The sequence below is a fragment of the Kryptolebias marmoratus genome, linkage group LG15 (genome assembly GCF_001649575.2).
Source record: "Kryptolebias marmoratus isolate JLee-2015 linkage group LG15, ASM164957v2, whole genome shotgun sequence".
Classification (NCBI taxonomy): Eukaryota; Metazoa; Chordata; class Actinopteri; order Cyprinodontiformes; family Rivulidae; genus Kryptolebias; species Kryptolebias marmoratus.
The window spans coordinates 10,156,525-10,172,199 of record NC_051444.1 but is presented as its reverse complement, the minus strand read 5'-3'; the positions used below and the strand labels follow the sequence as shown (position 1 = coordinate 10,172,199).

The following is a 15,675-nucleotide window of genomic DNA, read 5'->3' as shown; positions in this document are numbered from 1 at the left end:
TGTGGTGGTGTGGGGGGGGGGGGGGGTCCAAAAATAATCTGTGGTAAAGGTGGTCACAGTAAGTTCACAGATGTGACTGAGAGTCTGAGTGCTGTACTGTTTATCTGAACTTGGGTGCAACTAAAGGCATAAACCAACATCTGTGGGGCAGGTTGGAGGTAGGGGGTGGGGAGAGGGAGTGAGGAAATGGAAGGGAGAGAGAAGCAGGCAAGTGAAGTTTCTGTTGCACAGATAGCGTTTCATTTCTCACCACCTCAAAAGTCACCGGAATGTGAGACTGCTGCAGCTTCTGCCACTGCTGTGCACAAAAAAAAAAAAAAAAAAAAAACACTAACAGACTCCGAACATCTAAAATGCCTGCTGACATGTTCCGCTGAGCGAGCTTACATAATGAATGTTGGTTTTCAGCAAACTGTCCTGACAATGCATTAACTGGATTTATTGCAATGGTACGTGGTGACCCAAGCTCTCTGTTGTTAGAGACAAAACACTAATGCATCCAGTTATGCCACTGTGTGTGTTTGTGAGCAGGTGCTTTATTTGTGGTTATTTGACATTTCTGAAATAAATATTTAAAAAAAAAAAAAAAAAAAAACCTTTGAGAGACTGTTTTCAACCACAACGAGCATATGTTAAGATGGTGCAGTAGAACAGAAATCAGGATGGAGCGTATTATCAGCAAGCTTTTTCAGCCCCATATATGTCAGCCCTGTTATGACATACACACTGCTGTCTTTGTGCAAAAAAGTAATTTCTTGCAAGCAAAAACTGCCGTAAAGTACCAGTATGCAGGAGTGTATGAGTATATTGGCATATAAAATTAAAGAATACTTAAGTAAATACTGGCAAAACAGCAACTAAGTTAAGCATGTAAAAACAAAGACAATGAACAATTGCTGCTTTTATCATCAAAATAAAGAATTTAGACTGCTGTTCTTTTTATCTTCTGATTATACTAGATGGATTATAATTACTGCGGTCTCTGCTGCTGGACCTGATCCGTTGCAGGTTGCAGATTGCAGATAAAAGGAAATCTGTGATCACTTTTGAAAGAGTGTATTTATATCCAATGGATTTAAAAAAAAACTTATCAGATGTCTAATTTCTTGTCTTACAGTTGTGTTTGTTTTCGTATGTAACGTGATTGTCCAATATGAGGTGCATCTTCCCAGCATTACGGAAAGTGTGGTATCTATTTCTGCTCCTTCCTGCCAAGGTTTACAGCAGGCATACATATCTTACTATAAACTGGTTGTAGTTCTTCAGGCTGAATATCTTTGTCAGCCTTGCTGAGTAAAATGCTGTTTCCTGTTTGGTTTGTCCAAGCAGTGCCAGCTCCTTCTTACAGGCTGATCTGATGTTCTTACTCAACTTTGACCTTTCTTAGATGAAACCATTGTTCTTCTTTTGCTTTGCTCTACTCACAGGAAGTCATGCTCAGAGCTCATGACCACAGAGAAGCTTGTAAAGACTGGGTAGAAATATATTTCACCAAAAGATAATTGCAGTATGACAAAAATGTGATATTCTGTATAATATAGGCTGTGTAATTAGAGTTTTGCTGTCGTTTTCTCAGTTAGATTAAACAAACAGCTTATGTTTCAATCACTTCTCAAGTTTGTCTGTGGTACACAGACATACATCTTCTTTTATTCACTCTATAAGAAATGTTCCCCATTTTACCATCTCCCTCATTCTCCTCTGTTGTTGCTGTAGTCTAAACCACTACACTCCCACACAGGGTTCTGCAGCTGGGCTGCAGAAGGATGAGATGACAAGTAAAAAATGTAAAAAGTCAGATCTTTTTTGGCTTAGTTACAGGGCAGTCGCATGCAGATAGCAGACACTGAGTCTCATGCTGACTCTGAAGACTGAGGAAGTGAGCTCCTGCAAAGCTCTGTCTCCTGAGCTGTGATGTTGCATGTCTGCTCTGCTGTTCAAGATCCAAAGCTAAACTATCTGACAAACTATCTGCTGGAAATCTTTGATGAGGCAGTTTTGTTAAAGCCTAAAAGGGGTGGGAGGAGTGGCAAGAACCTTCGCAAGTGCATCTCAGTGGGAGTGCATAAGGGACAGCTGAAAAGATGAAGAGGCTGAAGATATAAAGGAGGGACACGCAGAACTGCAGACCGATGAGTGTCTAAGAAAGTGAGAGCAGCACCGTCTCCATCAGCCTTAATAGAAACACGCACCAGCCCATTATGGCTAGGTGTTTGAGAATAAATCATCTAAGAGGCCCCATTTCAAAGCATTACCCTGTCAAACCTAATCTAACCTACCTTTGTCTGTTCCCCCCTCCCGACTGGCTCAGCTCCCCGTGTCCTCCCTCCCTCAATGAGCAAAGCCGTTTGCCGCCTCAGGCAAGGGCTGGGAACATAAGAGCAAAGTCAGAGCAGAGTCACGAATTCAAGTCACCATCAGAGTATCTCCTCATAGACTGCATGCTTTGCTTCATAGTGAGCTTAACAGTCTGGCTTCACTCACTAATATGTGTTTGGTCACCCAACTTTAGGCCTTAGACTGATTTTGTTTTAGAATTTGTCAGGGTTCTTAGAACAGAAATGCTTGAGCCTTTTGGAGAACCAATATAAAACAAGTTAATAGTCCTTGATGTGACCACTACTGCAGTGAACATAGATGAGAACTACTTTCCTCATGTCTCCTCTCTGTCTGTCACATAGTGTGGTTTTCACCACAAAACACATCTCTTATCCATCTGGGAATCATAAGGCTAACCTCTAAAGACAGCATGGCAAAGCGACAAATGGACCAGCTAAGGAAGACAGACAGAAAGATAAAAGACAACAAAAAAAAAAAAAAAAAAAAACTATGACTAACAGTGTCTCTTATTCTTTTTTGGAAGTGGCTGCTTCTCTCTGTATCTACAAAAGCTTGTCTCAGCTGACATTTTATTTAAATCAATTAATTTTAAGAGTTATAAAGTTAAATTTGCTTTTTTATGTGCATAATACAGAATTAACAATGTAATGACTTGGCAATGCCTCTGATACACGAGAACTGTTTCACACAGCTCTGCACTTCCGTTCTCCCTTAAGGACAAGCCCCATTGATCGGTTGGGATATGGGGCAATAAGCCTTGTGTGTTTTTCCATGACTCCCTCCAAGCAGTGAAGCAGACTGATGCTCAGGGCTGCTATGACTGAGATGGCTCAGCCCACTGACTGACAGTGCTGGATAAGGAATAGTGTGTCTGCCCTCAGTGCCAGCACAGCTAGAAGTGATAAACACCAGCAACCTGATCCAGAGACAAGAGATGCCTTAGTCTCAGATGAAGCTCAAACGTAATGCACTTCTGTTCTTCTTAGCCAAGTCCAGATTTGCCTGACTCGCTCCCGCTGAGTCTGACACATCCTGGCCAGATGGAGGTCAGTGAGCCCATTCCCAAAGACATTTTGTCTATTTTTTTTCTCCTCTCTTTAATGTCCAGCACACAAACTATTTAAAATTTAAATCTGTCTACTGCTTTTTCTTCATAGTTGATCCTTTCAGTGTCCAATATTCTGAAACCTTTTCCTATTCCTTGTTCCTATTGCACTAAAATGACCTCAGCATTTAGTCTCAGTGGTCTAAAAAAAAATATATATATATATATATATATATATATATATATATATATATATATATATATATATATATATATATATTCTTTTATCAGTTTATTTTTATTACTACTCTTGTGCAATGTGCAAATAGGCCATCATAGAGTCCCTGGTCTCTGCCCTTGCCGTAATGGCAATGTAAACATGGGAAAGTAATTTGAATTCTAACAAAGTAGAGATTAGCTGGTGACAGTTTGTGGCATGGGCGATTATTTCTAAAATAATCCAGTTCTGATATGCATCTGCGTCCCAGCAGGGATTTTCAATTTGTTTTCCTATTGCTGCATGTAAACAAGCTCTAGTGTCTCCTTATCGTAGCGTTGCATGGACAAGGAACAAGCATATGCTTCCACCCCCCTCTTTCTTCCATCTCACCACACAACCTGTCTCCTCCATCCTGCATCTGGTTAAAGTCGCTGAGCAGCCATGCTTGTCTGAGTTTCAACAAGTCTTTTTATCAAGGAAAGGTGGCGAGTTTTATGTGCGTACCTGCAAGTCATTTTTAAACATGAAGTCCTCAAAACGCAGCTCCTGAATATGTTCTGCTTGAGAGGTTCTGCCCATTCCCAGTTTGAATAGGTAAAAATGCAGCATAGCAAAATGGCCTCCTGTCTGCCAAAAGAGTCATCTGTCCTCCAGGCCTGGAGCATGTGATAAATGTTTACACTTTAATTGTCAACTGAAATCTATTAAAAAATGCATATTTATGTGAATTACTTGTATTATAATCCACTTTAATTTAAACTTTCAAACTTCATTTATAATAATTCATAAAACACTTATTTATTTATTGGCTCTACTGTTGATTTTATTAAGTGAAAAAACATTTCACATAATACCTTTTCAGATAGTAAAACCAAAGAAGGTTTCAGGCAGCAAGAAATTATATGTTTACCTATCCTTTTTTCTTGTGGATCGAAAGCCATGGGACTATTTATGTCTTGCTGATTGATTGCTCCTGGCGGAAGCTAATCAGCATGTAGCTTGTTGAGTCTTAATATTTATGGGGATTATAGAAGGATAAACATGATAATCCCCAATGTTGTGCAGGACTTCCAATTATGATGCTGCCTCACCAAAAATAAGGTCACTATAGATTTAACCTATTAATACAATATAAGCTAGCCAACATCTCTTTGGTGTTAATTTCCCCAAAGTTAAACCCAACTTGGGACCGGGATCCCAATCCACATGAACCTGACTGAATGTTATTGGTGACTCATTTGCTCAACGGCAGGTTGTGACTGTATCTGACTCAAGAGGTTAGGCTGTGGTCACTGACGTGGCTGAGGCAGGCTTTCTTACAGATAGAGATAACAGGCAGAGGTGAATGTCTGGTCCATGCTGACAGTCTGGATCGATTAGAAATGGATCACTTACAAGCAGCGATCGTTACAACCCCGCCCCAGCGCTCAGGTGGAGCCATGCGGTGACTCACACAACCAAAGAGAGGTGTTAGTCTTAACTTGATTGCACCTCTGTCCAGATGTTTTCTTGTTAGTCTGATGCTATTCTTTGGGAGAGTTGGTATTTTTATAAAGTTGCATTTAAATGTTGTTTCCTGTGATCACTGACTGACAAAAAAGCTGCATGATTGATAGACCTTTTTTTTTTTCAAGCCATTAATGTAGTGTGAAAAGAGAGGATGCATAGTGGCCTGGCTTTCAGTGTGAGCAACCTCCATATCCTCCCCTCATTAATCTACTCTAATATATTCACTGCAAAGAGCTACTTTCCTGGGGAAGAGCAAGCAGGCCTTAAATTACAATACAGAGGAGTGGAATCATTACTACCTTTAATGTTCCCAATCTAATTGAGGCATTAATTTAAGTAGAGTCTCCAGTGAGGATTATTCATAACTGCATTTTAATTTAGAAGGGTGATCAGCAGAAATATTCCCAGATCAGAGACAAAATTTTTCCTCTGGTTTCTTTTTTAGCTGCGTTTTAACGCCTTCTGACATAAAGCGGGAGAATAAACACAGAAGGAGTGCACATAATAGCCACAATGCATCTGCTCTAGGATGTTACTGTTTCAGGTAATGCCAAAGATTACACAGTTTGGTCTAATGTGAGCATGTGTGGCACACAACCAAATAAAATGCTACATTAGATATGCACTGACCCTGTGAAGTATGTTTATACAAATCAGGCTAGATGACACTAGTGAGCTGATAGCAGATGTCTCAAGGGTGTCATGCAACCAACCAAAAGTAAGGACTGAACAACTGATGGAATAATGCAGGCATTAAAAGATAACAAAAACATACTAAGACACAATGTATATGTGATGTGGACATCTCACAGACCACATTTTGCCTTTTGAAATCACTTACTTAAACAGTGAGGCTCAGTGGGGAGAATTATTAGTAATGGAACTCCATATTGAACCACAGCAGACAAATATGGCCAAAGGGGATAAATCAAAATCGTTTTAGTGTTGGTCTCTAAAACACAGAATTAAATAAGAGCACTTAAGGGACAAGTACACACACTTATGTAGGCATACTGAAACAAGTCCATACATGCACACAGACCATGCCCCAAGGCATTGAGTCACGCCGATACTGTCGCACCCCCCATGGTGCTAGAACCAGGCATGGGATGCCATCTGGAGCTGGGAGGAGGGTTTGTTAGAGGCTTGTTGAAACCGAGTTGTACATGCTTCGACCGTGCGGCTGACCATCTGGCTTGGCATACTTTGTATCAGTAACTTTTAGCAGTCCTGTTATAGAGAGGACGAGGTGAAATGGATAGATAGAAACAGAGGGGCAGAGAGCTGTAGGGTGCAAAACCAGACAGTAACACCATTTTTAATAGACGTATAATGTACCCTGTTGTATTTCTGTCACATTCTTTCACACATTGTTTTGCTGTCTCTATGCTGAAAAGTAAATTTTCTCAGTATTACAGACACACTGTCTACACTTACATAAAGATTTTGCATTGGGAAAAAAATACTTTCAGAAAACGTATAAAGGAGACAGATCTAATGATTACTTTGCTTATCTCTTATTCATGCTATTGTTTTTATTATTGATTGCCATTCTAAAATATAGTAAAGTAGTACAGTAAAGAATTCTTGTCAGACACATGCAAATCATTTGCACAATATTATTTTGTTTTTGAAAGTGTAAAAACACAAAGTTTAAAATGTAAAAAATAAAATTATTTTCTTGCTTTTGGGATAATATTTGCATATTTGATGATAATTCACATTTCAAAGATGTTTAAAGAAAGAAATGGAAGACAAAAATGTGTATCTCTGACAACTAAATATGACAAATATCAACATATTCGTAAAGCCATTTAGGATAAAAGCGGATCCTAGAAAAGCTTAGTCTTTCTATAGTTAATGGAAAAAAAAACCTGTAAGGGCAAAAATGTTAATCATTTGAGAATTGTATAAGTTACAGTAAAATGTCAAAGAAGATGGGCTAAAAATAAAAACAAAAAAAATCTGAAACCTTATGGTAGTATCTCATTAGGCTGAAACTGCTGGAAACTAGTAGGTGACTCAAAATTGAACAAAAAACCTGCCTTTCTTTGTCGGTACTAAAACGGTAAACATAGTAATTTATGGTACATGGATCTGAATAGTTTAGATATTTTCAAATGGGGTTTTGTGGAAAGGTTGAAACGATACTTTACCTGTTGTAGATAGTTCTTTAGATGACCTCAGTTTGGTGAAATATAATTTGATTCCAGCTGGACTGATGACCGTATGGCTGGTATTTTACTAAAGTTTACTGCGGATGTAAAATAAATCTGATCTCAGAAATTTCATATTAGTTCATGCAAACACCCTTTTAGAAACTTTTACACCACTGTCAGTTTTCATTACTTGGTTATCCAGGCAGGAATATGTTGATATCCATGCCAGAAATACCCCAAGATACAAAAAAGTGCTATAGCTGGCTGCTGCTGCTCTTTGCACTGGCAACAGCCATAGAATCATGGAATGTGAAATTGACAGTGATTTAAAGGTTAAAATAAAATAAAATAGCTTTTGCTCGAACTGCTGTGACATTTTTGAGATTGAAAGAAAGAAAGATTGGAGCTGATTTAAGATGGCAATAATCCACTTTAATCTTGGCCCCATTTATAGTAGAGCTATCTAAAACAAGTAAGAGATTTTTGTTCATAACCAAATAAGATCTATGTGGTTGTGCTAAGAAAAAAGCATATTACTTCAAGTGGAGCTGACATTTATAGAACAGAATAGGGAAAAAAGCTTGAAACTGTCACTGCCAAAGGACTACCCTTAGCTGAAAGATACAGAGCTTCATGTAGCTCAAACTTCTTTGAAACTTTTCTTGGAAAAATAAAGAAAAGGTGGGCTCATAGTATAACCCTATGTGTGTCCTGACCTGTGTTTACATAAAGCCAAATGAGGTATTCACTTCCCCTTAATGCTGGTGGTTTCCTTCAAATAGGCCCTGCCACTGTTACTATAGTCTCTGTATGAGACTGCAGAAAGAAGTCAGACTATTTACATGGTACTCTGGACCTGCATATTTTCCTTTTCCCCTTTTTCTGATTTCATTTCACACATTGTTCAATGTATTTCCTAAAAGATACAGTGACTTAACATTTTTACCTGAACTCATAAAGAAAGAAAAAACCCTAAACATTTAAATAAGCAAACAAAGGGGTCAAATACAGAATCATGAATAAAGGACTTGAAGTAATATGCATCTTGAAACTTTGGTCAAGTGGTGTAAACAAAATGATATGCAGTAATATGTTCTGTTTACTGACAAACATAATTCTCATAGGAAACATGGTCTACCCTTACTTCAAACTAAAAAAAAAAAAAAAAAAAAAACACTGAAAGAAAAGTATTCCATGTATTTACATTGGTGCCCAGTTACTGACCAGTCAAAGGGATTGAGGGTTTCTGAGAAACGGATGAGATCTTATATTGCTTTAACCTCAAAGCCAAGTGAGGGTATAAAGTTCCTAAACACATCATGAATATTGCAAGATTGTAAAGTCACTCTTTCTGATCTGAAAGAAAAACTTTTGAAGAACCTCTCCCAGCCTCCTCAAACCCCTAAACTTACAGTAGCCAAGCGGATGGGCAGTCCATTAACTATTTAAATGCACAGTGAGATATGAGAAGAAGTGGCCAGCATTTTAATGAAAACCAGAGAATGAACTGGCTCCTGATGGGACCACTCTGTTTCTGATTAACATTACTACAGCCCACAGTTACATTTATAGGTCTGGTTGTGATTTAAGTTACACTGCTCTTTTCTTTTTGGTCTTTTTGAGTCTGTGTGTGCACTCTTTTCCTGCCTTGGTTAAAAGTGTGGTGCAGAGCTCCATTTTTATATTTGCAAGTCAAGACAGTGACAAACTGCTACTAAATCAAAATAGATCTGAGTAAATGCCAAAGTGTCCTCCAATCTTCTCTTTTCTCCTGAGAGGTTTTACACCTATACAGCATTTATAGCTCTCTATTTTGCTCAGTGATAATAAGAAACACCCTTTATTAAGGTTGCTGAGGCCCTGTGCAGGATTTTAGTTCAAGGCTATGTGTGCATTTGGGAGAGAGTGTCAGACTGCAGTAAGACATGAGTACAGACTATATCACACTAACTGCTGCTATTATAACTAGAAGCATTTGGAGAGCGCAAACCTCCGCCAACGCCATAGCATCATTAAAAAAAATAGTTTGATTTGGATCGCCATCTGGATTACCACCAAAATTTCATCACTTGTTATTTTGTGACAATCTCAACATTTCCTGAAAATTTAATCAAAATCTGTTTATTAGGTTTTAGGTAATCTGGTTAACAAACAGACGGAAAAAACAAACCAACAGACACAACCGAAAACATTACCTCCTTGGTGGAGGTAACATCTTTTGTGCGGGTGATTTCAAATGTACATTTTATAAGTTGTCCAGCTCAACTTTTAGAGTCATGCGTTTCACATGAGTGTCCAACACCCCAGTATTCAAGGTTTGTGATTACTTAAAATATTATACCATAATAGTTTTTGTTTAATAATAATATTAATAATACCTGAAAAAAAGGTAAACATTTTCCCATGCATTAACCATGTTTTTTTTTTCAACATCCAGTCTTACCCATGTAGGCAGTTTAGTTTAAAACAGTGACAAAACAGCATTTTTAAAAAATGGTTTCTTGTAAAAATAGATAATCAGGAAGTGGATGAAATTTGGACCCATAACTTGACAGTCCTCCGAGTGAGTCACACCATTTATCCGTCACTTTAACCTCTGAATACAGACTGTTTGGGATGTTAAAAATCATACAGAACTCTTTTTTTAGACTATTTCACAAATTGCTGTGATGACATTCTTTTGTGTATTTTTTTATGTCCAAAAGCATAAGCAAAAAATGTTTTTATGGAAACAAAAACAGATTAGGTTTGTGACTATTTCACATTTCACATTGTGATTATATACAGTATGTACTAGTAACCACCCCTTCTAAAAACAAAAAATAAAAATAAATAATTCAGGGAAGTAGGCAGAAGAGTCCCTTGTGACATTTGTATTTAGTTGAACAAGACAAAAGAAGAGTTCATGACCTACAATATGGAATACAGTACATACAGTGAGCAAACTCTTAACTCTCACAGACACTCCTGCAAACAGAAAGTGAGAACACTCAATGAAGCCTGTTATAATTACTGTGTGTTCTTTTTTGATTTAAGAACACACATTCATTTCAAGACTAACTATTTTCTCCATTTTCAAAGCATCTGACGTTTTAGTATTTTTACCTCTGAGACATTACAAACAGCCACTTGAGCTCCCTTGGGCAGTGTGTTAAGTAGCTGTAAAGACTTGGAGAGTCTTAAAGACCAAAGACGCACTCTGAAAGCACACATGCGTCTTTGCACTGCCCTCACTTCACACACAGACTCTCCCCCCGGCAGAGTCGATAAACTGTTTGTTTCTCTCACTTTCATTCACCCTGCGAATCCTTCGCATAGCTGTCTGTGATCATGATGTGAAATGCCTCTCACTCTCTGCCTCCCTCTTTGAAGCAGCGCTCAGTCTTGTGCCGCAGCGCAACAGGAAGCCATTTAAAGTCGCTACCCATTGTTCCATTCTGTTCCTCTCAAAAAGCTTTTTATCACTTCTACTAAGCACTGTGCCAGGGCAAAAAAAGAATGCTGTTAGTTTTTGGTGGCTGCTGTTAAGATTTCACTTTGGAGATTTTTACACACTTAACACTTGTAACATATAATAAATTAGGAACAACAAGATGTGAACTTTAGTGAGAATGTTACTTTGAGTGATGACAGCGGGGCTGTGCACAGTGGCAGGGACCCCATAGTTTCCTCTTGTTATCTCAAAGCTCTCACTTGAGCTTTACTGCTGCTATCAACTTTCTTCTCTCTTTCTTCTCATAGGTTAAAAACAGCTGAGCCCTTTTTTTAGTAAATACTATAGAATTATTGTCACTTACATAATGCTCAAGCTTTAAATGTGTTACAAGAGTTACTCGTAAGCCAGCACCTCAAAATCCTTAAAGCTGGTTTTGCAAACATTTTAAGTCTGATGAGCATCAAAAAGTGATTTCCTTTGTTAAAAAAAAAAGTAGCTGATTGGTATGTATTGTGGCTCAGTCACATTTATTGCTACAGTTAACACAGCAAAAACATGTGACCATACATTGTAAAAGGAAAAATGAAATGGTGAAATTTAATTAGGGTAAAAACTGTTCATGTGTTTAATTAACAACTTTTGTCTTGTACTTGTTTATGCCCATCATCAGTATAACTTTAGGACAGTGATTAGACTATGTATGTACATGCTTGATTGGGAAGCATAAAAATAAAGTCTTTGCACACAGACTGTCATCCATGTGGGGTGTTTGAAAGACATTTGTTTTTGTATTTTTTGTATTTTAGCAGTTTTTCTAAAACAGTTTTAAAAAAGGGAAAGAGTAAACTGATAACATTTGCAGTAATCTTTTTTTTTTGGTAAATCACCCCTGAAGATACAGTAATACCCATGGTCTTATTTTTCACAATCTATCTCATTGTAAATTATGGAGTCCAAACTCTTTAAATGTATTTTATAAACATTTCATGGTGAGCTCTTTTACTAAGTCTATTGTCAGCAATAGTATGGTATGTTTGTACGATGTTAAAGCATATTGGTGTGTGTCTCATACATCTGTTTTGTCAGTGAAAGCATATCAAACTGACCTGTAGCTCCTCAAAGAGAAGAAGCTATCATCCTTTTGACAGACAGTGATTTCACATGTGCAGCTCAGTATTTAATCCCCATTGACCCCCTCTTGTTAAATTTGTAACAACCATCCTACAGTTCTTCTCTTCATGCGATGAGTGATGTGTATGAGGACACAATTGTACTGGTTAGGATGAAGGATTTCAGACTGGAATGACCTTGGGCTTATATCGGCGACTGAGGCCACCCATCTGTAGAAAGACTTTGTCATCTTATTGCCATTTCTTTTCACTCGGACTTATACCCCCTCAGGCATCTCTGGGCTTCCATTACCTCTGTATGCATTGTGGTAATGTCAGGTCTTTTCTATGTGAATGTAGTGCATGTCAGACTGATGTGAAGAGGTCTTACAGTGACCTATCTGACTTTCACTCTTAGCACATTGACAAATTTTACCTGGTACATGCAGCATAGAGCATGACAAAGTCAGTGGAAAGACAATTAAAAATAAAATAGATGAGTTGACTGATTTTCAAACATGTCATGTATTAAAATGTACATACTGTACATGTTCAAAAAGTGTCACTTTTACTTTTAAACTTACACTGTTAAAAATATATGAAAATGGTTTTCAAATATGGTCATATATTATATGACAAAACTAGAGAGTAAAACAATATAATTTTTATGTGGATTAAAATTGTATTGTTGAGAGCCAATATGCTGCATTTTTAGTCTGTTTTCAAAGAGAAACTGCTTTAAATATTCAACAGGATCGTCATTACATGCACGGGTATGTGTTTCAATGTAAAATATGTAAATCCACTGTCTCTTGTAGAAGAAATCTTTTTCCACTTCCTCTCTACAGCACCTAAACACATCCAGTTGTCATTTAGTTGAGTTGAGAATTTTTTTTTTTTTCAAGTGAAGCAGTACATGGCCCTAAAGGAGAGAGTTAAGGCTCTGTAATCACTGTCCTGTCTCTGCAGTTCTTTGTCTGGGGTTCTTGTTGGTATTTGAGCTGACAGCCTCTTGTTGGAGGAAAGGGCTTCGAACTCGAGGGCTTCTCTTTGCACCAGAGGCTAATCTCTACTTCATAACGAAGGATTGCCCCTTGAAAACATTTACTATTTGCTGTAAAGAGTGAGTTGGCCCTTAACAATTTAGGTCAGCAGGGATTTTTTTTTTTTTTTTTACAGCAATGGCCTTTATAGTGAAGCAAGCCAGAGATGGACAAATAGCAGGATAGTGGCTGTCAGCAGTACTTGCAGCAGCCAGATCTGGACACACTTTAATAGGTGTTTGTTGGTAGAACAGAAGAAGCTCATAAAAGATAAGTCTCCTTTCTTCTCTGGCTCCTATGTGTTTCTGTCACTGCCAAGACTGACCTCAGTGAATCACAGCCAGAGCAGTCCAGGACAGAGATGGACGGCACTCCATCTGATAGTTGTAATGTGTCCTTTTATCTGCAAACGCTACAAAGCAGAATTATGATACAACATTGCCACGAGTGTCTAGCTGTCTATATAGCACAGACTGTGGTAGGTGATTTGTCAACACAGTAAACACAGTTTGAAGAAAGTGACATGTAATGCAATGATGTTTTTGGATCCTATAATAAGTTCATCCAACGAGGTTTTATTTGTGACAGCACTGTGCGTCTTTCTCTGCCTGAGGAGGTAGGTTCTTCCTCTCCACATGCTCACACCTTTAACGACTTCTTAAATGTCACAGAATGTCAAGCAGAAGGATAAAAGCAGAGGACCTCGTTCTGCTTGCCAGTGATCCTTAGGAGTTTTTACTATGCTACAGTGCTGCCGGGCAGGACATATGCACTCAGGTGTGGCCCAGATTTCACCGGACTGTCCAGTGACATGATTTAATGCTCTTGATACTAAGGAGCCAAGTGAAAAGAGCTTCTGGTTGGTTGAGAAACAATGATTGAGTGCTGCATGCTATGTATCTTTTGTGCAGGCTACTTAGGAAAAAGAATATTCATCATGCTGTTTCTTATAGAATTACAGCTCAAGGTACAAAGTGTTTCCTGTAGTTAACCAAATCCCTCAGGTAAACCACATTTATTTGTTTATTTGTTTGTTTCAGAAGGATTTTAAATCAGTATGTACTGACTGTTCATTCCCCGTGGAACAGAAATGGGCTACTGCTGTGATGAAATAAGCATCAACTCTGCTCAGTTTTCCATTGAGCTAACCAAGCAGCTCATCTCCATTAGTGTTAGTCTAACCAGTCCTACTTTGGGGTTTTTTAGCTGTGATCTCGCCCAAAGCCAGCTGGGTGTCATGTGTGTTTGTGTGTGTGTGATTTTATTAGCACTCAGTGCCCAGAGCCCCACAGCTGTGAGAGATCTGAGCGTAAAGCTATGATGGGGCTCAGTTAAGCTCAACGTGAGCCTGTATCACTTACGCTGCAGAGACAGCATGTAGTCTTCAAAGACAAAGCCTTATGACCGTCCAATGTCTCAGTTCCTCTGGCCACGGTCAGCTGGATAACCTTCAGAGAAAACACAGTGCAGTAAAGGATGAGAAATTTAAACAGACATGTTTTTTTGTTGTTGTTGTTTTAAGTTTAAAGAAATAGATGAGATTTTTTTTTTTAAATTAGGGTTCTTTGGAAAGATTCTGAACAATGAATATCTTACAAGTTGTAGATACTTCTTTGAATGACCTCTGCACTTTGGGTCGTCTTGTTGCGAAAAAGTGCTATCGAAATAAATTTCACTTCACTTCACTTCACTCTGCTTAAAAACAAAACAAAAATAGTTTAATTCTGACAGGAATGTTTAGATGATGTCTAGTCTGAGCTGGTCCAAGACTAAAGTCCATTTCTACTATCTTAAAACAATCTCAATGTACAAAATGTCATATTGAGTCACATATACACATTTGTACTTTCAATCCACTTTGGTCTTGTCCCCAGTCAGGCCATTGGTGTGTCAGTCTGGTCAGGATTAAACTTTATTTCTCCAAATTACCTGCCATTCAAAGAGCTATCTACAATAGGTAAGATATTAATTTTTCATAACCTCTGAATCTGACACACAGTTTTGTGAAATACTTCAATCATAGATTTAATTCAATTTCAATTCATTTTCCAATTTCAAATTAATTTTAAATAAGTGCAGAACTTGAAAAATAAATTGTCTATGTTTGGATTTACATGGTCTTCATTGCATTTAATAGTTAATTTTGTAATTATGTAATTAATATTCTAAAAGAGACAAAGCAGGTCCACGCACCCACCTCACCTCTACGAAGAAAATTTCTGTAGTCCAGCACTCTTTTGAACGTTATATGGATCTAGTTTCTAGGGCTTGAGAATGGCGGTATAGATGTATAGATGAGCTATAATCCATGTAGTTCTATCTCTACCTAAAACCTTCTTTCCAATACCTTTGTACCTCTACACTCAATACCTCTCAAAAGGCAAGCTGAAGCCTTTGAGGACTCAGTGAAGTTTGAGAGATTCTGGAAAGAAACCGTCATGCATAATTTGCATGGTATTTTCCTTCTGTAGACTCACGGTTTAAGAAATGACTGCCATATCAGCCAGTCAGCTGTGGTCTGCAGGGGATGTGTAGGTGCATGTGTGGGTGTGTATGGTGTGGTAATGAATGAAAGTAAATGGCAGGGTATGAAGCACTTCCTATCGTAATTTCACACTTGTCAGCTCTCGTGAAGAAACTTCACCTTTACACAAGGATAGCAGAACAGGCCTGGCCAGAGGAAAATAGAGAATATGAATTGGTGTTGTGAAAGAAACTCACTATGCAAAAAATTTCACTTGCAAATACATTCTGTTCTCAGTTCCACTAAAAAGATGCAGAATTTAGCCTCGAACTTAAACACAGAATCTTAGC

The 15,675-nt window shown here is 38.1% G+C and overlaps 1 protein-coding gene across 5 annotated transcripts in view; it reads left to right on the top strand.

The window, feature by feature from the left end:
• Positions 1 to 15,675, top strand: part of mafa (v-maf avian musculoaponeurotic fibrosarcoma oncogene homolog a (paralog a)) — a 74,243-nt gene that overhangs the window by 38,461 nt on the left and 20,107 nt on the right. The window lies entirely within an intron of this gene.